Source organism: Molothrus aeneus, chromosome 3 (genome assembly GCF_037042795.1).
Source record: "Molothrus aeneus isolate 106 chromosome 3, BPBGC_Maene_1.0, whole genome shotgun sequence".
NCBI classification, from domain to species: domain Eukaryota; kingdom Metazoa; phylum Chordata; class Aves; order Passeriformes; family Icteridae; genus Molothrus; species Molothrus aeneus.
The window spans coordinates 5,376,502-5,398,840 of record NC_089648.1 but is presented as its reverse complement, the minus strand read 5'-3'; the positions used below and the strand labels follow the sequence as shown (position 1 = coordinate 5,398,840).

Here is a 22,339-nt window from a genome sequence, read left to right as displayed (position 1 = left end):
TGGTTCGAGCCTTTTAGTTTTTGCTTCTCCTTTTCTAATATAAAAATGAAGGTTTCCACAGTGAAAAAACTCGGTTTCTCTTTGAATGGGTAATTCCTCTCCCTTTAAAAAAAAAAAAAACAAAAAACCACAAACCAAACCAAAACCTCCACATCTCCTGTTTGTGGTGCAGGAGGATGGAGATTATGTGCATCTGCAGCCTGGCTTTAAATGCGCTCCAAAGGCGTATTGTGCACACGTTGTCCCTGAAGAGGATAAACCTAAGGGAACAATCTTAATCTCAGAAGTTCGCACCCACAGCTAAAGCAGTGGCAGAAAACACTCTGTGTGTGGCTGGAATCCTCGAGAGGAGCCCTAGCCCTGGCAGGGCAGCCAACAAGAGGCATTTTTTCCTCTTGCGTGTGTGGCGCAGATAAATCGAGTTTGTTTTGCAGCCCATTCTGCTTTAGATTTCCTGTGTCATAACTGAATGAATTTGTTGTTCATTGATACCTTAATATATAGGTTGTTGGGGAGGGATTTTTTTTTTTTTCGAGGGGGAAAACAATGTCCCCTTCACTCATGCCTGAATGGATTCATTTATTCTCCCTAACCTCCGGAAGTCATTTATTTTGCCCTGCGACAGCTGCAGGGTCTGTTTGTGTAGGAGGGCTGGCAAAGCCCTGCCCTTCTTCCTGCCCGTGCCCAGCTCCACTGGGGCCAGGATGGGCTCGTGGCCTTTGGGAAGGGCTTGGGACAAAACTGCCCTCAGAAATGGCTCTGCTCTGCTCAGGGTGAGGCCACGGCACAGCGCTGCTGCTCTCCTCTGCTCTCCCCAGAGATGCTCCTGGGTGTTTATTTCAGTCCCTCTCTGCTGCTCTCCTATCCCCAGGGATGCTCCTGGGCGTTCATTTCAGTCCCTCTCTGCTGCTCTCCTCTCCTCTCCTCAGGGATGCTCCTGGGCGTTTATTTCAGTCCCTCTCTGCACACTCTTCTCTCCTCAGGGATGCTCCTGGGCGTTTATTTCAGTCCCTCTCTGCACACTCTGATGGGTCCTAATCAGCAGCAATTTAATTAATATACATGCCTTTGCAGACGTTGTGCTTCACTGTAACTTAGCGGTAGCTAGGGGCCCTTTGGTGGGAATGTGGGATCTTTTCCATTTATTAAGGAAGGAAGGGAATTGCTCTCACTGAGGAGATGTCACTGTTGGTCCACTGTACCCAGTTCAGGGAGGCCAGAAACTTCTGTGTGCTTCAATGGCCAAAATAAATGTTAAAATCTCATGCTTCTCCAAAAACACTTCCCAAACACCCTAAAGCCATTTCCTGGGAGAAACCAAACCCCACACATGTCCAGGCTCAACAGTGCCACCAGGCCCTGTGGGTTATCCCTGCAAGCCTGGAAACAGCTGTTTGAGCTGGTGTAGAAAGGAGAAGGGAGGAACTCATGCTGCCGTTGTGTCAGGTGTGGCCAGGCATCCTTTGGTCCCCTTGGGCACATTAAAAGTGTCCCTTAATGTCACTACTGAGCTTGGGGGAGAAAGATGAATTTCCTTCCCTCTCAGGGGATTGAAGGGAATGAGGAAGGAAGCCCTCCATGGATCTGTACTCATGGCAGTGTGTGATACCCACTGGCCTGGAGCTGCTCCCCTGGGCTCCCCCCGTGTGCCTCGGCACATGTTTGACTTCCACAGAGCCCCGTGGAACAGGTGTGTGCCAAGCTGGACACTGAGACTTCATCCCTCCCTCCCCTGCTAAAGGGTTGCAGATCATCCATGGTCCAACCAAAATCTCCTCCATTCCCACTGCACCTTGGCACCTGAAAGAAAACCCGGCTCTGGAGGTTTGGGGTTGTGTTCCCAAATTCAGAGCCAGCTCACCTCCCCTTGTTATCCCCACCTGTGCTCTGGTCACCTCCTGGAGCTCTGCCATCCATGGGGACCAGAGCCAGGACACTTGTCCCTGTGCCATGGGAGCGTATCCAGGGACAATCCATCCCCCTGGGTCGCTGGGAGCAGGGTACCCACAGGTGGGGAGGCTGGAGCCGCTGGCCGGGCTCCACGCGGAGCTGCTCTCGGTCATCCCCGGGCTGCAGAGGCAGCAGCACCGGCCAGCTGTGCTAATCAGGAATAATGTGCAGCTTAGCAGAACTTCTCCATTAAAAGGTTTTGAGAATAATGTCGAAAATGAATGGCTGGGGAGGTGGGGAGGGAGGAGAGCCCCGGCAGACCCCGGCTCTGAGCGTGCAGTCACGCTGCGCCTAAACCTGGAGCTGGGAATTGGTTTGGTTTGGTTTTTTGTGTTTTTGGGGTTGTTTTTTTTTTAATTTAAAATTCAAATGTCTGATGTTCTTAAATTGAACAAATAATATTTTAAAAAAATATATCAGGCTCCAACATCTGCAGATTATGATTTGCATTTTGAAATTGGCTGCTTGAATTGAACAAGGATGAATACTGTCACTCTTCTTTCATTCGCTCCATTTATTTAATGAAATGCTAGAGGTCAACCCTTTGTCCTTAAATTAGTTACTATAAAAATCTTTTTGTACTTTTCTGCTTGTTATGATGTCTTCTAAGCAGAAGAAAAGGTTGCCATTAATTATGTCTTTGTTGAATATGGATATCTATTCAGAGTTAGTTAAACAGTTTCAAACAAAATTAGCATCGAGCAACTCGAAGGCCAGCTTTAGGTTGGTTATCAAGAATTTTTTGCTAAGAGAATGCTCTCCTGCAAGTGTGCATTATCTAATATATTCAGCTTTCAGTTGCTAATTTTTTTTCCAGATGAAGATGGGCTTAATTGAGGTTGTGCTTTTAAGTTTGTAGAGCTCTTCAGCATCTCATACAAAAGCATCTAGAGGCTTTTCATTTGTCTTGAGTATGTTTTAGATGTACAAATATTATTTACTTTAAACTCCAAATCAAAAGGCACGCTGTAACTATTTTAAATAAAACATTATTCTCTGCTGAAATATATATAAATTCAAAGGGAGGCTTTTTTTCATTATCACTTAATTTATGTGAAAGAGCCACTATTAGCAAATTTTAGGATAATACTGTGGGAGCGGTTTAGTGGCTGGTCTCGAGCAGGCATTTAGTTGTGTAATTTCCTCAACAGAGACAGAGGCTGTGACTTGGGGGTGAGACACAGCCCCAGTTCAGGCAGTGCTTGGAGCTGAGAGCCTCTGGAGCAGGGTTTGGGGATTACGCCATGCTCCCTGCCTGGGGAGCCCGGGTTTTTGGGAACAGCCCCCCTGGGTGGGTGCTGTCTCTCTGCTGAGGGCTTCGGGCTGGTCTGTTCTCCACTCCCTGCCAGCCCAAGGTGGCTTTCAGGGGAAGACAGGGCTGGCTGGCTCCTGAGGTGCCCATGCCAGGGGTGGGACACTGCTGAGGCTGCTCTCTGCCTGCGCCATGCCCCGGGCACCAGACAAAAAGCCCTTCCTTGCCCCCAGAAATGTTTCTTAGCAAGCTCTAAGAGAGCCAAGCTCCTTGGTGCGTCACCCAGGCGCTGCGTGTGTGTGTGAGGCACCCAGGCTTTCCTGGCTGTGTGGCCTGGGCAGTGTGGAGGGGCCGGCAGCAGCTCCGGGTGATCCAGCCCTGAGCCAGACAATAACGGGAGCTGGGAACAGAAACAGGAGGAAAAGCTACAAGCGGGGGAAAAAAAAATAAAATAAAAAGGAGACAATTAGGAAAAGTAATAAGAAAATATAAATGTGGTAGTGGAGGATTAGTCCTAGTCATTGGAAATGCAAATGATCTCCGTGCTCGCTCCCAACATCTTTTTTCTAGGCTTGTGTTTCAGAAAGGATTTTTCTCTCGTTGTGTTTTTTTTTCTCCTTTTTCCTCCTCCTCAGAGCAGCAGTGCTGCTTTCCCAGCAGCATTAAATATTCCCCAAGCTGAGACACTAACCTTGTAATGCTTTTAGGTATAATATACAGACTTTTTTTTTTTTTTTCATTTTAAATGGTAGCTCATAATGACATTGTGGAGTAGGGATCCCGAGTCAGCCTTATTATCATGGTGTCTCCTTGAGCTGAACCTCTGAGAAATGTGAAGGGGAGACCTTTTGGAATGAAGAAATCCTTTAGCTGCCTATAATTATTTATTAAAATAGGCGGCCGGGATGAAGGCCGGGGAGGGGGAGGGAGGAGCAGCATCCCCGTCTCTCCCCGTCCGTCCCTCCGTGCGGGCACACGGAGATGCACACCCGGGCAGCCAGCAGGGCCGCTGCCGCGGCCGGGATGGCACTTGAGACATGTAAAACAATGGCTGTGCAGCCGGAGAGATGCAGCGTGCCCGGGTGACACGAGTCGTTCGGCACCGGAGGGACGCGGCTGCGGCGTCCGGCCCGCCCGGAGCATCCCGCGGGATGCGGGGGTCTCACGGCAGCCTTGGGAAGGATGTAGGGAAAAGAGAAATGAGGATGGGAGCAGTGCTTTCCCACTCTGTGCGCGAGTGGTGAAAGCGAAACCATTCTGCCTCATTAGCTGGGTAAGAGAAAGCGGGGAAGAAAAAAAGGGAACAAAAAAAAAACAAAAAACCAAAAAAACCCAAAACCCCAAACAAAACCCGACCAAAAACCCGACAAAACGCAAATCAAACAAACAAGAGAGGCACAAAGCAAAAGCCCTCCAAGGCACCAAGCAAACCTTGCTGGGATTTCACGGGATGCTCGCTCCGGTGGCCGCGGACGCGTCCAGCTCCGGTGCCCGGGAGCGCTGCCGCGACCCTCTCCCTGCTGCGGCGGCAGAAATTTTATAAACTTCGCCTACTTTAAAAAAAAAAAAAAAAATCTTTGGGGTCAATTTTCCACTTGTGCCTGTAGCTCTTGAACGAGTACTTTTATGGTTCCTTCTAGCGCGCAGGATTTATCTGCAGCTCTGTGAAGGGCTTTTACATTTAATCCAGCGCTGAAGTAGTAATTTGTCGCCGGCGCTTCCTAGCAGGCTTTTCTTTTAACTTAGCCGGGATGCGGGCCCTTTGTGCGGGCTAATCTGCGCCGCACAATGCCCGGGCAGCCCGATCGGGGCCGAGCCGGGGGATGCGGTGAGTGCGGGGCGCAGGGAACGGGCTGGGGGCACCGCGACCCGGCCGGGAGCTCCGCTGGGTGTTCCACGGAGCCGCCGCCGCACGGAATTTATAGGAGCTCCTGTGCCTTTCCTGCAAACGCTCTCTTTTTCTAGTTATTTTTAATTTTTATTTTTTTTTCCCAAGCCGCTTGGATAATCGTTTTTTTAAAATCAAATTTAAAGTTCCTCTTACATTGGGGATAACGTGCTCGGGGTTGTTTTTTTCCTAAAAGAGGCGATGCATCATAGCCTGTCCGTATAGATTTTTCAGGGAGAGGGAAATATCATGGTAAAGGAAGAGAATCTTTTACCAGTTCTTTTTTTTTTTTAATTGAAGTATGGCAATTTTTAGAATAATTTTTGAAGCGAGAGTTTCACCCTGCTGCCTTGCAGATGCCTGTCTTTTTTATTAAAAATAGTGTTGTTCTGGTACCAGCATTGTGGACGGGTATTTTATTCCAGATGCAAAAACATCTCGGGGATACGTTTGGACATAGCAGAAGCGTGTGAAATAGTGCCCGACAAATATGAAATAGTCTCTCATAAATAAAGATACCAAAGCCACAATATTAAAAATGGGAGCAGCTCTGCCTGCCTCCCTTTTATCACAACATTTCTAAACTAGACTGATACCGCAGGCGGCTTTTTGGTGACGGCTCAGGAAAGAAACGCTGCTGTATTTACATGAATTATGCCTGTGCTTTACACTCTGTCCGGGGGCCAACCGGATCCCTTTTTTCTACCTTGGGTAAATGTCAGCGCGCAGCACCTCTAAGTAAAAAAAGCACTAAAAAAGCGGCTTTTGGGAGCCGTGTGCCCCAGGTGTGGGCAGGGCCAGCCCCCCCGTCCCTGCCCAGTGCTGGCACGGGCATCCCTGAGTTGGAGCCCGAATGATTCCAGCCGCAGCCCGGGAATCTCCGTGAGCCACAGAGAGGGGAGCCCGCTGCAGGTACGGCGGCGGCACGTGGGGAGGGAGCTTTTATGGGCATGATTTAGTGAATATGAGAACATATTTTGTGCTCCATTGTTTAGACTCAAGAAGGCATAAAATCTTTAACATCTATTTATCACGTAGCTGTTTTAATGTAAACATTTGTCTATTTGGATGAAGTGTTTTCATTATTAAGCTAATTTCCACATGTTTCAGATAGACTGATGAGTTCGAAGCAGAGCACTCGCTGATGAGAAACGAAATTCGGCCGCGGCTCAGCCTGCTGTCAGATACATCTTCATTAGTTTTTGTCATTCACTGATGGCAAATGCTCTATAAATGAGATGACGATCAGGTCCGCCTTGATAACTTGCCTTATCTCATTAGTTTTCACATCAAAGTTAATCAGCAATGTGAATTGTAATTGCTGGAAGAGACAATGCAATAGATCACTCGGCCTTTTTTTTCTGCGTGGCATCTTGAAACATCAGCAGGCTGGTGTGAGTAGATAGGCTCCGAAGGAAAATGATGTGGAAAGCATAATAAGCAAGCTGCTCGGAATTAATGAGCTTACCCAATAAGAAAAGAATAACCAATCAATGTGAGCTGGGCAAATATAATTTAGGAATAATTGCTTGATTGGTTGTCTATAGTAGGCTGATTTGACCACACACAAGGATTAAGAATTAAGATGTCAAGGCAAAAAAATAATTTGGCAACTGAGGGCATGTAATTTTTTGTTCCCCTCCCTTTACGACTGGAAGCGATTGCTGTTTGATATGTTATTCCCCGGGAATGGAAACATTAGACGGGGTGGGGTTCTTCCTCTCCTTTATACGCTCCTTTTATCGCACAAGGTCTTTCAAACCTCGCCGGGGATATTGCGGCACGGGACATTAAAAACGAATGGGGGAGCGGGAGGGGGGGGAGTAAAATAAAACTGCAGAAAAACCCCCAGACGTCTTCATTTGTGAGGCTGCACGGAGAGGAGCAGGGGCTGCACTCTCAGCACCATGCCTGGTGTCGGCAGAGCCCGTGCCCCGTTCCAGACCCCGATCCGGAGCGCGATTCCCTTTCCGTACAATTCTCCCCACAGCCACTGGCCAATTAGTAAAGAACCCTTATATTCTTCTATCTAAACTACGGGGAAGGTTCAGCCAGAAGGTAAATTTGCTTTGATCTACATTACACCTAATTGAGTCACCACCAATGTCTCTATCCCAACATCAAGAAATGTGAAAATGTTAGATTATTTCACTGGGGATTAAACCTAATTTTCGCGTGTTCTGCATTAACCTATTAGGCTGACTCATCTGCATTGCTAATGCGGCTCAGGCAGCTGTCACCGCTAAAGAAAAACATGATCATGCAATCCTTGAATGAATGATTCCAGCTCTGATTAGTGTTAGTGAAGTTAGCTGAGCCCTGGTGATAAGGCAGGAAAATTCCCAGGTTGCCAATAGCTTTGAAAATTATCAGACTCCGGGCAAAAATGTAGCTGGCGGCTGGCGGGGCCTCCCTGCGAAGGTGGCATTATTTAAGGCCGTCTCTCTCTTCGGGCTGCTCGCTGGAACGTGGCTGCTGCTGCTGCTGCTGCTGCTGCAGCAGCAGCTCCTTCCAAGGGGCTGTGCCAGGGGTACGGATTAAAATGCTAATGGGGAGTGACCTGAGCGTGGACAGCCGCAGGTTTTTTCCCTGCTTGGCCGCATCCAGGCTTTAAATGCGGTTTCCAGAGGGCAGCAGTGGTGATGCCCAAGCGGGAGAAGGGCCCTGGGGGGCCGGCACCAGGCAGGGCCCCGGGCTGGGCTCTGCTCTTTGTTCCCCAGAGCCGTCAGCTCCAGCCGTTCCTCATTCTATCTGTCAGATTTAAATAGGAAAAAAAAAGGGGGGGGGAAAAGCAACAATGGCCCATCCCCTTGAGATGGGAAAAAATTTAGGAGTGAGTTATCCCCGAGCAATAGAGCCAGGAGCCAATTTAATCCGATTAGCGCCCGCTGACAATGGATGCTCCTCACCCATTGTGGACAGAAGCTTTCGCTTTATTTGTTTCTATTAGCTGAGAACCCAAGATATTGGAAAAGTGGAACTTTGCCCCAACAATTGAAGAAAAAACAAATTGAGAGAAATCATCTAAAGTGTCAATATTGATCTTTTGGCCCTGGCTGTGTGCGGAGAGGACTTGTTGAGTGCCCAAAGTTTGCTGTGTGCTCTCGGTGCTCCCTGAGCAGGGGGTGGTGGCAGCTCTTCCCCCCGGGATGGTGGGTGCTGAGGCGGAACAGAGGGGTTTCCATGGGAAAAAGACTCGGAGCTGTTCACCAAACCACAGAGCTGAGAGGAAATGTAGCAGGGCTTTAAACTGCCAGGCACCTGCTGGTGTTAACTCCCAGCTCCTCGGCGCACACGCTCGCTGCAGGTGTTGGCAGAGGCTCCTTCCCGTCACATTTCATGGGGAGAAGCTGCTTTCCAAACACCTGGAATGCATTCTCCTGTCTCCCAGCACCGATATCCGTGACAGCCACAGCTCCGCTCGGCGTCGCCAGCAACTCCCCCTGTCCCTTTGTGACAGTGGCGTCGCTCTGGAGGGGACAGGCCACACCTGGGCTCCATGTGCTGCTGCTGCTGGAGCCACCTCCCTGAGCCACCTGGGCATGGCCAGGGTTGGGCAGGTTGGTGTGACCAGACCTGCTGCAAGGCCTGCTTCGTTTTTGAGAAGGAGGATTCCCCTCCATGCTGCCCTGTGCATCAAACCCTGCAGACATCCGCAAGAGCCCTGGGAATGCCACACTGGAGATGTCCAAGCCTGTCAGGCATTGCTGGGCAGTGAGGGGCAGGGTGGAGGTGGACACCAAGGTCAGCACAGGGTGGTGACCTGTTCCCTCCAGATCAACACTGCTGGCATTAAAACACGGCCTTCAGAGCCCCAGGTATTCCAAGGGCAATGGGGGGAGAGGGATGCATGGCAGCAGGAGCACTCCCTTCACCAAGGGGCCTTCCTGGGGACCCCCACCATGGGCTGGCAGTGCTGGCCAGGACAGCAAACAATAAAATTCAGGGTTTTACCCCCAAGTTTTTTGCTGTCTGGAAAAGCAGGGACCCACTGAAAAGAGCAGTGTTCCCAGAAAAGGAGCTACACTGCAGGTTGGGAGAGGTGCCTGTTAACACCCCAGGCTCCTGGAGTAGCTGCAGACCAGAATTTTGCGTCCTGATCCACACCCTTGCAGGTCAGGGCAGAATTTCCTTGAGCACCCATCCCTCTCCTCCCTGGTGGTGCTGCCCTGTGAGCGACAGCCTGCCTGGGAAAAAAGGGTCGAGGGAGAATTATTTCCCAGACCTGCCCCACAAAAATGTCTTCTTATCCTAAAATAGGATTATTTTTTTCTCTCCCCTCTGTTCCAGTGGACGGCTCCAGGTGTCAACTGAGCAAAGTCAGGATCAGCTGCAGTTATTCCAGAGTATGTGTCCACGTGCAGAATATTCCGGAACAGGTATTTCACTTTAAATTCATGCCCTGTCTTATTCCAGAATATTTTCCCTGCATAGAGAAGCACTTGGCTGGGGTCCCTGCTTGCTGCCGTGCTAGTGATAAGATGGATTGGCTGATCTAATAGGTCTTTTCAATCTCTGATTTTGAAAGCTAAGATTGGGAAATTAATTTCAGAAAGGTCAAAACAGAGCAAGGCTATCCTGCTGCTGTGCGATGGATCCTATTTTTTTTTTTAAATCTGCCTATTGAGGGAAAGGTTAGTTATTCAGCATCCTGCAAAAAGAAAGAAATAAATAAAGCAGGCCGGGGAACACAGGAGTGTATAGATCTGCTGACCCATTCGCAATCCTCAGTTAATGAGAGCGCCGGGGAGCGGCGGCGCTGAGAGGCGCCGGGGCCGGGGGCGCCGACCCCGCGGGCGGGGAGCGCGCTGTCCCCTCCTGTCCCCAACACGCGTGGCCCCGGCGGTGGCCCGAGCCTGGGAGGTCTGCTCCCACCCCCGGGATGGGAAAACGCTGGGCACGTCCCTGGGGTGCCCACAAAACCCAGCCCCAGGCATGGAGAGGGATAGAGATGTTGCTGGGAGCCGCTGTGGTCGTGGGGAGGTTTGGGGAGTCGCGCCGTGGGGTTTTAGTGTGGAGAAACAGAAGATTCAAAAGGAGAGGTGGGGGAAAAAGAAAAAAACAAAGGCTTTGTGTAGGTATTTATTTCCCTGCTTTTTATTTGCTTGTTGTCTTCCAACACAGCCAAACAGTAAAATTGTGTTAACTTTTTTACTAAATTGCTTTAGTGCTTTTAAAGACCAAGGAATCAGGGGGAGAGCAAACCGGTTAGGAGGGGATGACTTCTTAATTAACAGCAAAATAGATTTCTCCTGTTTGTTTGCCTTTTTTTTTTTTTTTTTTTGGCGTCTCCACATGGTATATTCAGCAACCTGCTGAGCTGTCCTTCCTCTGTCCACTCCTCTTCTTGTGGATGAATATGGGATGCTGGATTTTGGGAAGTGGGGAGAAATCCACCAGTTTCAGCAGCCTGGGGAGGTTGAGCTGTGCTGGGGAGGCGCTGCCTGTGGGGAGTCCTGGTGGCTGCTGCTGTGCCTGGGATTGCTGCTGATTGCAGCCCCATCTCCCAGTGGGATCTCCATGGGGGCTGCTGCAGGGAGGAATGGGGTGAGGGACAGACTGAGGCAGCTGAAGAGCTGAGCTGTGGCCAGTCCAGACCTCACAAGGCCCCTCTGCCCAGTTTAAGGACAGGCTATCCTGTGAGCACTAACCTGGGTCTCCTCAGAGCAAACCCAGAGAATCCTGCTGATTGCTCTGGGGATGGGATCCTGACTGGAGTACCTGGCCAATGCAACATTAATTAACACCCCCATCTCAGGTGTAATTCACCCCTGAACCTGTACGAGCCAATGTCGCTTCACAGTTCCCTCTTTGCAGACAAATCCTAAACGTGTGTGGATCCAGGGCTGTCCCTACCATTCCTGGAGCTCTCCACTTCCTGCTTTTCCTGTTACCTTCTGCAGCCAGCTGTACAAAACCCAGACAGGAATGATGGGTAAAATAAATATCTCCAGCTGAGGATTCTGCTCCCAGGTTCAGTAGTAAATGGTAATTATTAATCAATATACACAAACTACTTCATTTCCTTAGCACATCAGGCCGCACTGGAGGTAAAGCATAACTTGGGAAATGGGTTGCATATCTCATTCTGAACACAAGATGCCAAGGAAAATTCTGGAGCACACAAACCATAACATCTGGGTTGTCCTTTACCAGCAGAGAGTCCCTAGCAGGTTTGACTGGACACCAGAGCACCTCTGGTGCTGGGCAGAGTTCTTGCACCTTGGGATTTCTTCCAGTAACTTTCAGAGGAATTTTCCCCAAGTCCTCGTGTTCCTCCCCTATGAAAGGCATCTTTACCTGCAAGAGAATCCATGTGTCCAATACTCACTCTCAGGGTCAAAAACAAATTTGGGGCTTTATTATCCTCTTTTTTCTTTTTTTTTTTTTTTAATGTGTGCTGTGGACTTGTTCAAATTCAACCACCGCTTAACTGTATAATTTGACAGTTTTATTATCATTAATGCAGTAACTTCACACACAGAGTGTGCACTTGTAGCAAACAGACATGGAGAAACAGAGTGATTCTTGGTGAGGGCACCACAAAGGTGTGGCTCTGTTGGCATGCCCTGGGATCCCCAAAAACTGCCCCTGCACCATCACATGCTGGCTTGTGGCTTGGGCTGCTCCATGGGGATCTCTCGCCCTGGGAGAGTCCCAGCTTTCCTGGGAGCTTTGCCCTGGCTGAGGGCCCCACCCCAGAGCTGCTCTGTGGGCTGTGGGTCCTCAGCCTCGGGCAGATCCCAGGAACACCGGGGAAATAGCCATAAACCCTATTTAAATAGGGAGCTGGTGGGAGGGAGAGGGGAACATTTATTACCATCTAATCCTGCTCAGGTTTTCTACACCATATGTCTGAGCAGCAGAACATGTGAAATGTGTACTAATTACTCTGCCTGTGTCATGTGTGTATATTTTATATGCAGTCCCTGACCTTTTTGTTAATAACTTCACATTATATTCATTGACCTGAAACAAATTGAATTCAGTGGCACTCACTCCAGAATTGAATTACATAGTCTTCTTAATTGGTCTCTTATTTAAATGTGGAAAAGTAACAGTTTACCACCTGTAATTATTCTTTTCCTTAAGAAATTCCTGTGGAGAGCGTGTGTGTGCACGCCCGTGGCACACGTGCCGGGCTCGTGTCCGGGAGGAATTCCCACAGGAGCCCCAAGCCCAGCTGGCACCGTGGGGCAGAAAACAAACCCCAAGAGTTTTTTAAGAGTCCATCTGAAGCAAAACCACTTGTAAAAGTGTGTGAAAGCCCTGGAAGGATCTCCTCTGCTGGGGGAAAGGGCAGCCCTGCGCCAGCAGCCCTACTCAGCCCCCACCAGCCAGCATTCCCTGACTTTGCCAGGTCCCATCCCAGGACACGGAGAGCACAGAGAGTGGAGGTGGGAGCTCTGGGAATGCTGACCCGCCCAGAGTGGAGGTGGGAGCTCTGGGAATGCTGACCCGCCGAGAGTGGAGGTGGGAGCTCTGGGAATCCTGACCTGCCGTGGGAGAGAGCGCTCCTGGCTGGAATCTCCGCACGGCTCTCATCCTTCCGAGGCCGAGTTAATTGCTGAAGCGGTGAGGAGGAGACTTACTCTTTACTTACTATATTTAACTTAAAAATGCAAATGTTATTAGTGTCCCGATCAGTGATAAGAGTGCCTTTGTGCCAGGCTTTAACCTCCATTAGGGGGGATTAGGAGAACGTATCCACATTGGCATTTTCCAAGTGTCACTGTGACAGCACTTGCTGCACAAATGCCTGGCTGTCACACTGAGGTTTATCACCAGGTTTTTTCCTGCGAATGCAGACTAATAAGCCCAGAAATTACAATTGCCTCCCTGCCGAATCTGTGATAGGCGGAAATAATGATATCAGTGCCCTGCTAATCTCCTGCCTCCGCGCTTGGCACCAGCCTATTGAGTCACCTGTCATACGCCGCTTTGATGAGGCGAATTCAATCTCTCAGCTATAATGACAATGGAGCCATTTTAATGTTTGGAAATGATTATGTGAAGGTTTCTCTTTGCTCTGTCTTGGCAAGCAAACCAGGTCAGCGTTCCGGCTGTGTCTCCCGCCGCCGCTAACGACTTGGAAGGAGCTGGCCCGTATTAAGTGAATATGCCAAGTTATTAGAAAGGAGATGCCGAAGGCAGCTGGAGGGGGGGGAGGCTCTTTTTATTTCCTTTTTCACAGCAAGCATGAGCCTGAGAAGATGCTTCACACACGTGAGCATCTCCCATGCACCCCTGGTGCCCGGCGGGCCACAAGAGCCCCGTGCGCTGCGTGGCGGCAGCCACGGCCTCCTCGCCCCAAAATCCACCTGGGAATGGCTGATTTGCACAACAGGCTGCATGGAGCTGGCTTCATGGTGAACAAACCAAGCTCCCAAACCTGTTCCAAGCCCTCCATCCTGCTGGTGTGTTGGGAAGGGCGCTGCTGGAGGGCTGCACCCAGAGCCTGGTTGGGCAGCTGTGGAGAGAATCTGTGGTGCTGGATCCACCCCTGCCCGGGTGTCCATGTCAATTCACTTTGGGGTAGAGACACTGAATTTTTCCTTCTCTCAGGTGTCTCTGTGTGTGAAACTAGGTCCTTGGAACAGGAGCTGAAACACTTGGTTTGTTTATTTGAATATTAAAAAAAAAATTACTGTTTCCCCAAGCTGCCAGAGGTTCCAAGTGCTCGGAGGAAAGTGTCTGCAGCTGGATGAGGGTTTAAGTCACCTTGGAGGAGTGCAGGGTCTGTCAGAGCCCACTGCTGGAATTCCATAGGTTGGGCACCACCTGGGGACTCTTGGTGCTGCCCAGTCTTTCAGCTGGATGGCCTCTCCCTGGCATCTCTCCCAGGATCCCATGGGTGTGGGTGACACGGCCATGGCCCAGTCCTGCAGAGAGGCTGGCACATCCCAGCGGGAAGCGCCGCTTCCCACACATTTCCATCACCACAGCCCTGCAGGAGCCTCTGGCACTGAGGTGTTTGCCACCTTCCCTTGGCCTTCCCTGCCAGGGGATGGGTTTTAACCAATATAACATTAATTTTCCAGGATCTTGACCAAGTCTTTGCTAGGGCAGGAGTAAAGCAGCAGAATTTCAGATGTCTAGCTTTTATTAAGGTGAGTGTTCGAGACTGGCCCTGGATGGTTGTCCTGGGCCACTCTTCAGTGGGTGAAAGGCAATTGTTGGGCTGGAGAGAGGACAGAGCAGAACCCAATTGACCCACACCGTGCAGGGAGCAGCGCTGAGCCCCTTTCACCGAGGGTCCTTGCTAAGAAATCTTTTTTATTAGAACTGAGTGCTGTAATTATTTCAAGGAAGTGATTATCTGCCTAACAACGACTGCGTGACCACCACAGAAAGAACCAAAGCAGCGGATTTGGGATTGGGCTGAGCAAAGCAGTGGTGACACAGGCACACGGGGCTGTCCCCAGTGACACAGGCACACGGGGCTGTCCCCCCCTGTGTGTTTGGAGGGATGCTCCTGCTGGGAGCTTGGCCTTTCTGGTGGGAACGGGATGGGTGATGGCATGGATGCTGGGATGTCCTTTGGTTTTGGAAGAGCCCAGCTTGGGGCTGGGTGTCACCCTGGTGCCCTGCCAGGCTGGTGCCTGCGTGGTGGGGAGCTGGGCACCCCCACATCCATCTCCCCTAATTAAGGCAGCCAATCTAATTAGGGCGGTGCCCCGCGCAGCCACCCCATGGGGGCGCATCAAAGCCAGCGTGGGGCTGGCGCACGGGCAGCGCAATTACCCAAGTTAAGAAAACATCCCTGTAATTAGCCAGGCAACTCCGAGCACAAGGAATGGAAATTAGTCACAGCGCAATAAATTAGTCGGTGCATATATTACGTGCCGGGAGCACCCCGGGGGCCTCCTGTTTTCAAAGCTTTGGTTTGCAGCCCCATGCCTCTCAATAAAGCATTCATCCCTAGGTGATTATGTGCCAGCAAAAGGAGTTTTTAACTGAATTACAAATTTTCTTTTCTAATTCTTTTGTAGGCAGAATTGGGATCCCTCACTTTTTTCTCTCTCTATTTTTTTTTCTTTTTTTTTTTTTTTTTTCTGAAGGTCCGGGGAGCAAAGCCACTTCCCTCCCCCTTCAGCTAATAATTAATTTTCAGCTTTTCAGGGTGCTTCAAGACCCTGCATTGTTTGCTTTAATTGGGAGCGGTAGTTAAGGAACTATTTCAGAATCCCTCCCCAATTCTGAACTATTTTAGCTGTCGTTTCTTTCCTGGGGGAAGAAAAGGGGAGGGTGAAGCAGGAAATTGGACTGTAGCAGCACATAACATTTGCATCAAAATAATACAGCCGGCAACAGAAAATCACAATCACATCACTCAGAAGGAAGGAACAGAATACAAATTAAAGGAATAATGTAAATTTTTTGCCATTAAGCTTCAATGACCATTTGAAATGGTGCAAGGCACAAAGGTTTTGATGAGCATCATCCAGTTTGATTATTCATACTTGTGCTTCTGCTTGAATTAAAGTAGGAGTGCTAGAGCCTGTTAGAGCAAAATATTTGAATTGGTAGTGAACTCTCACCTTTACTTGCATCCATTTACTTTTCAAATGAATACCAGATAAGTTAGTGCATTTTATAATCGGCCTGTTTTCCAGTGAGTGCTGTCATTACATACCAATTTCTTTTAGAAGTGCTTCCTAAGAAACATTAAATACTTACGAATAAGGATGTGTCCATCACTGGCAGCAGCCCTCTGCGAGCAGGGCGACGCAGGCAGGTTGTGTGTCCTCCCTGCAGGGCTGTGTGTGCGGCTTCTCTGGCCCATGTGGGGCTGCCAGCAGTGTCTGACCTGGACAGGGAGCTCCCTGTGGGCGACAGGAGGTGTTGGCACTGTGTGGGCACTGCGGAGCCATGCGCAGGAACATCCCTGCCAGGCTTTCCAGCAGCAGCCATGGGAGGAAAGAGCATTGCAGGAGCTCTCCCTCCAGCCTGCAGCGTTCTCCCCTGAGCTATCAGTGTTTCATCCCAGTTCCAGCACTCGCACACACAGATGGCTTGTAGAGAGGAAAAACGAGAGGAAGGACCAGGACTGGTGTGAGTTTTCAGGTGCTGCCCTGTGAATAATTATGGATGCAGGGGAAAAGTGAGGAGCATTATGGTAGGGAGGCAGGAATCAGCTGGAGAAGCTTCCCTGGGGCCTGGTCTGACCAACGTGAGGGACTGGCACGTTTGCTGGGTGCCTTGAGAGCAAAACTGGCCGGATGATTGTCTGAGGAGATACTGTGGGATTAGTGGCCTCAAAAGTCGCAGCAGCAGAAATTTAGATTGGATATTGGGAAAAATTTCTTGTCCAGAAGGGCTGTTGGGCATTGGAACAGGCGGCCCAGGGAAGTCACCATTCCTGGAGGGATTTAACAGATGCATGGATGGGACACGTGGGGACGTGGGTTAGTGGTGGCCTTGGCAGTGCTGGGGGAAAGGTTGGACTTGATCTTAGAGGGCTTTTCCAAACTAAATGATCCTGTTGGCTTCTGAAAAAGCCAAAAGGCAGACTCAAAATCAATGCAGAGAATCACAGAAAGATTTGGCTTGGAAGGACCTTAACGCTCATCTCATTTCACAGGCAGGGACACCTTCCAGAATCCCAGGTTGCTCCAAGCCCCATCCAGGGGCAGACACAGATTCTGCGGGCAAAGCTGGTTTGCTAAGTAATAATTAGGTTCTTCCTAATGAGCAACGGGCTGGTGATGCTGCTCAGAGCCATCCTGCAGCCCCATGAGCTTGGAGGTGTCAGCAGAGCTCCTGTGGGCTGGCAAACACCCACTGCGGGATGCCTCGCCCTGCCCCGCTCCAGGGCTCGATAAAATGCCTTTTATTAAGATGAGGGAGGGGGAAATCAATGCGACTACACATCAAACCCGAACAAACCTCCGGTTTAGCAATTCCCGAGCAATCCCTCAGGAGCCAATGAAGGCCGGGTTATTTAAATGAGAAAGGCCGGGATGAATGCCTGCCTTTGTCCGGGCGCTTCCCCAAGGTGATGTGGGTTAAACCCGTGCTCTCAGGGTTAATTATCAGCTGCTTTTCTTTTAAAAAATGTTTTTTTCCTTATTGACACAGGGGGGTTGATTTATGTAATATCCATCATAATTCCCAGATTTCTGTAGATTACAAGGTTATCCCCACGCACTGCTCTGCTGGTGGAGGGGCTCAGCGCTGGCCTCCCGCCTCACTCCGGCCACCACCCGCTCCCTGGCCCTCCTTAGTTAGGGATGTTTAATACGAGGGGCTCTGGGGTGCAATTAAAACCAAATAAAACAAAAAGGCGGCATGGAAAAGCGCAGCCTTGCTCTTTCCTTCCGTCTTCTCCCCCTCCCTGGTGTCTGTGATGCCTCTCCAGCCCACCAGGGATGGGTTTTGGGGACCACCAGCCCCAGCGCAGCAGAAGCCCAATCCCGTTCTCTCCAAATGAGGTGGATGGCCCTGGAGGTGATGTGGGGCCTCTCCTGTCCTCCTCAAGAGTTCCATAAACCAGCCGAAGAAGAGGCTGGATTGGCATCCAGGTCTCCAAAGCAGGCCTCCCAATCCTGAATCCCTCAGTCCTGGGGAAAAGGAGCAGTGGCTGACCCCTCCAGTCCTGAGGTTTGAGATGCCCCTGTGGTGTTGAGGAGATTTCCCTGTGCCCAGGCTGGGCTGGCAGGCAGGAGGAGGCACACCCAGCTCCCGACACACACAGCACCTCAGAGACTTGGGGAAGGAGCATTCCTTGGGCCTGGCTGCTCCACATTACTCATCTCTCCATACTTATTTTTCTTCCTCCCATCCCTGGGTTTTTTGCTGCTTGCCCCCTGCCCAGTGCCTTTGCAGGCCCTTTTCCACGTCCTTGTTTTCCGGCTGCTGGCCTGCGTGTGGGCAGCCACGGATTTCTGACAGCACCGAGCGCATCCCTGCCGCAAACCACGGCTTTCAGGGATCATTCCACTCGACTGGCTGAGAAGAAAACTGCTCTGATAGAAACTATGTCATAATAGTTGGGAGCTGGATAACAACGCCCCGCTGCCGGGGCTGATCTATTCTCCTACGCCAGCGCGGGGAATTGGTCTCCACCAAAGCAGAAAATGGAGCCGGCTTTTCAGGAGGGTTTAAAATTAAGTGGCTCTGGAGTCACCAGATGATGGTTTCGGTAATATTTCTGTGGCCAAGCCAGCCCTTTCATACTGGGAGATGCTGGTCTGCAAAGCAAATGTCCCACAGCACCAAACCAGAGCTCCCTACAGAAGTTTAAGTTTGGTTTTCAGTTCCCCAGGGCAGCACTGCTGGGGATGGGAGGTGCTGCTGCCTCTCGGGAGTGACTCTGGGGAGATGGTGAGGTTTAAGAGCAGCAGCCTGAGCAATGATAAAAGGAATGACACATGCTCTGGATTTATCAAGAATGTCTGCCTAGGTTTGCTTTGGAAAGGCAGAAATGAGGGGGCTGCTTGAGAGCGAGGGCTGGGCACCTCTGGCGATGGTGGGCAGAGTGACACAGGGTGACAGAGCCACCACTGGAGCGGGGCTGGAATAACGGGCTCCTCCCATGCCTGGCTGATGCCCGTGGCACTCCATCCCAGCTGGCACCCTGGCGAGGGCAATCTCAGCAATTAGTTTAACTCTGGCTCTCCAGTTTGGTTTTGCAGGGGAGGAGGTGCAGTCACCGCGCAGCAGCCACGGAGCTCGCAGCAGGTGCCTTCCGGTGGCTCCCGGCCGTGTCCCAGCTGGAGGCTGCCTGACAAGTGACGTTTTTCCCTGATCCCAGGCCAGCCCAGCCGGATGCTGCAGCCATCCCCTCACTGCTGGCCGCTGCTCCCTTCTCCTGGCGCGCTTTGTGCAGCTGGGGTTGGCTCGTGCGATAAATGGACGCCGTTCAAAAATATGACTCCTCTGAACTTTTTAACCTTTACACGAAAGGGAGGAATTCTAAGAGCAATGGGTAAAATTCAATTAACTGAGATGACAGAAAATAATCTACTGAGCACATACATCAGGCAATTGGAAGCTTTCATACCTTTCAAAAAGGAAATAACTTATTTCTTCCCTTGTTATCTAATGACACAGAGTTTATTTCTCTGGAAGCAGTTACAAATCTACCTAATGGGGCCTAAATGCTGTTGCCAGGCAATTAGGGGTTCATTGTGTGGCTAATTCTTTCATTTCCGTGGCGGTGGTGATTGCAATGGTGGGCAAGCCGAGGTCCCTGGGCCGTGTTTGCCCCCTGGGCCATGTTTGCTCCCGTGTGGAGCACATCCCTGGCTCTGCTCCTGTGTGGAGCACACCTCTGGCTCTGTTTGCTCCTGTTGGAGCACACCTCTGGTTCTGCTCCTGTGTGGAGCACACCCCTGGCTCTGTTTGCTCCTGTTGGAGCACACCCCTGGCTCCAGGTGTGCCCATGCTCCGTGGCTCTGCCCGGGGCACCCCTGGCCTTGTCACGCCGTGACTTATTCAGTGTCTGATCCATGAGTTATCCCGTCCCTCTGAGCTGATTCCAAAGGTTCCTGCACAAGCCCGGGCAGCTTTTGGTTATGAATGAGTGCAGAGAGACACACAGGGGCATTATTTATCTAAAATATATAAGCAGGAGGAATCTTCATAAATCACAGGCTGCTATTATCCTGGGGTTCATGACAGCCATATCTTTTTTTTTTCCTACAGAAACACAGAATACATTAAACATCCCAGGCCTTGGAAAGGGGCCTTTCAAACCTGTACAATTGCTCTGTTTATCCCATTCCTTTAGCATTTAATATTTGGAGTCTGTTCTGCACAATCAATCTTAACATTACACAATTGATCTTCAAATTAGGATTTAAGCCAGAATTTATTGAGGGGAAGCTCCTATATCTGCCTGTAGGAATATTGTTGTTTATGACCTGAGGAGTGGGGTGGTTAATCCTGGAGGGAGAGCCTTTGGAAAGCTGTTTTACATTAGGCTCTGCTCATGTCAGGCCTGTTGGGGAGCACTGGCAGGCGTGGGGGAAAGGCAGTGCCTGGACCTGGATGCTGCAGGAGACCTGGGATGCTGCAGGACATTGCTGCCCTGCAGTGGCACCTCACAAGATCATTCCAGAAGGCCCCTCCTTGGGCTGCACTAATCAAGGGCTGTGCCCAACAGTTTACTACAGCATTTAATTAAACAAATTTACCTTTTGAGGGAAAATCCTTTGCAGGCAATTTGGGTTCTGGTGTATCAGAGCCTTTTTTTGAGGTGACTAGTGCTTTTAACCACTGTCTAAAGTGCAGGCGGTGTTAATTAGCATATTTAGGATTAAGTAGATTTAGCATGCAGTAATCATTCCCTAATTCAGTAAGAACTATCTCTGGTGAATAGTGGACATTAATGACAGTTGCAAGAGCTTAGATATTACATAATCACTAATTACATTCTGCACAATTAGCGGAGACTCCTCAGTGTGAATGGCTAATGGCTGATTTGTGTCAGCAGCCTGTTCTGGCTGTAGAGAAATATAAACAGTCTGCATAATGTTCTGAGGGAATTAGCATAGGGAAGGAGGTTATCTGTGGAGGTGGGAGGCCGGAGGAGCTCTGATGGATGGGCTGAGCCTGGAGCCAGCGTCGTGCCTGGACACACGTGCCTGCCCTTCCTCAGGATGCCCTCAAAATGCCACCACACGCTTCGAGGCTCTCAGCTCCCATGGGCAGAGGATAAATCTGGCACGAAGGCCTCTGAGGGAGTGGTGGGGTGTTCTACTGGGTGCTGAGTGAAGCAGCGCAGAGCTGGCACCCACAGACAAACCCTTGGTCCATGGAGGCCTTGTGCTCCGTGCCAGGGAGCAGCCAGGAGTGAAGTAGGGCAGGGAGCAGCAACGTGCAAGTGCTGCTTGGTTTGTTTGGGGGTTTTTCCCCACCACTCTGTCTCTGAAAATAAAAATGCAGTAGTGTCTTGCCCTGCCACATTTGGCATTTCCTCACCATTAACCATTTCCTAAAAGGATGAAAAAACTGAGCTTTGCTTTCCGCCCATCGTGCGTGTCAAAGCTGCCCCTCTGGAAAACCTTGGGCAAATCTTCTGGGGATTTGGGCAACACTGAGGTGGCAGGCAGGGGAATCAACCCATGCCCCATTAATTTTTAGTGATGGATTCTTACAAGCAAATTCAGGCTCCTGCATTTGTTGTGTGATTAAAATGAGGAATAGCAGTATTAAGCTGAGGGAATAGTTTTGGACAAATCCCAAGCTGGAGACCAGCACTGGGCCCCTATACCTTGAGGTATTGGGTATTTTAAATTAAGATTGCATGTGGTTTTAAAAGGCATTGTCAGAGCAAAAGCAATTTAACAAAAGGCAATGTATCTGACGGCGACTCTCCTGTCTGCCAAGTGCTCTTCTCTGCGAGCGCATTGTAGGGAAGCAGATTACATCTCCTGAATATTTTTGTCTGTTGCTCGGTTCATTTTCATAATAATAACTCGCATCCGTCTCCATCCTTTCATGTTGAAGGGTTGCAAACTATTACACAAACACACCCGCTCCTGCTGCAGCCACCTCCAGGGCACAGCCGGCGGCTTTCGGCAGCGGGGAGCGGGATGTGGCCGCTCGGGGGGATGCTGGCCCCCTCTGCTCGGGGGCATGAGGGGTTCTGGGGAGCCCCAGCCTGCAGCTCACCCCACCTCGTGCCTCCAGCACGGACCTGTGGGTGCCTGGCTGCTGGGGAAACATGGGGCAGGTGAGTCACGGTCCTGCCTGTGCCTGGGGGGGACCTGCAGAGGACACAAGGGGCCAAGAGAAGCTGTGGATGCCCCTGGATCCCTGGGAGGATTCCAGGCCAGCTTGGACAGGGCCTAAGCGACCTGGGATAGTGGGAGGTGTCCCTGCCCATGGCAGGGGGTAGAATGAGATGGACTTTAAGGTCTTTCCAAGCCAGGATTCTGTGTCTGAAGGAAAACACCTCAAAGCTGTGGAAGCCTCAGCGAGACTACTTCTGCCCCAGCACACGAGTGGCTGTGCCCCATTCCACACGCCCAAGCAGGACTTGGGGAGGGTTTATAACATCTGCCATGTTGTTTCCCAGCTGCTGGGATGTTCAGAGTTGAGGCTGAACCTACTGGCCTTTGGGTACCTTGTCTAGAAACCCCATTTTTTCATCCCTGTGTGGCCAGCAGCTGGGCTGGCATGAGGTAAGGAGAGCAATGGTGGGGCTGAGGCCAGCAGGATTTCTCTCCTGCCAGGGAGGAGCAGTTCAGCAGGGCAGACGTGGCACAGAGATCACCGTGTTCAGTTAGGATCACTCAAAG

The 22,339-nt window shown here is 50.5% G+C and overlaps 1 long non-coding RNA gene across 3 annotated transcripts in view; it reads left to right on the top strand.

The window, feature by feature from the left end:
* The window catches only part of LOC136554255 (uncharacterized), a 66,413-nt gene that overhangs the window by 34,302 nt on the left and 9,772 nt on the right, over positions 1-22,339 (top strand). For 2 of the 3 annotated variants that reach the window (XR_010783305.1, XR_010783304.1), the window contains exon 4: positions 9,381-9,469. This is a non-coding gene — a long non-coding RNA (uncharacterized lncRNA). Of the gene's footprint in view, positions 1-5,916; positions 6,003-9,380; positions 9,470-22,339 lie in introns of those variants that run through there. The other variant, XR_010783306.1, reaches the window with a different exon arrangement.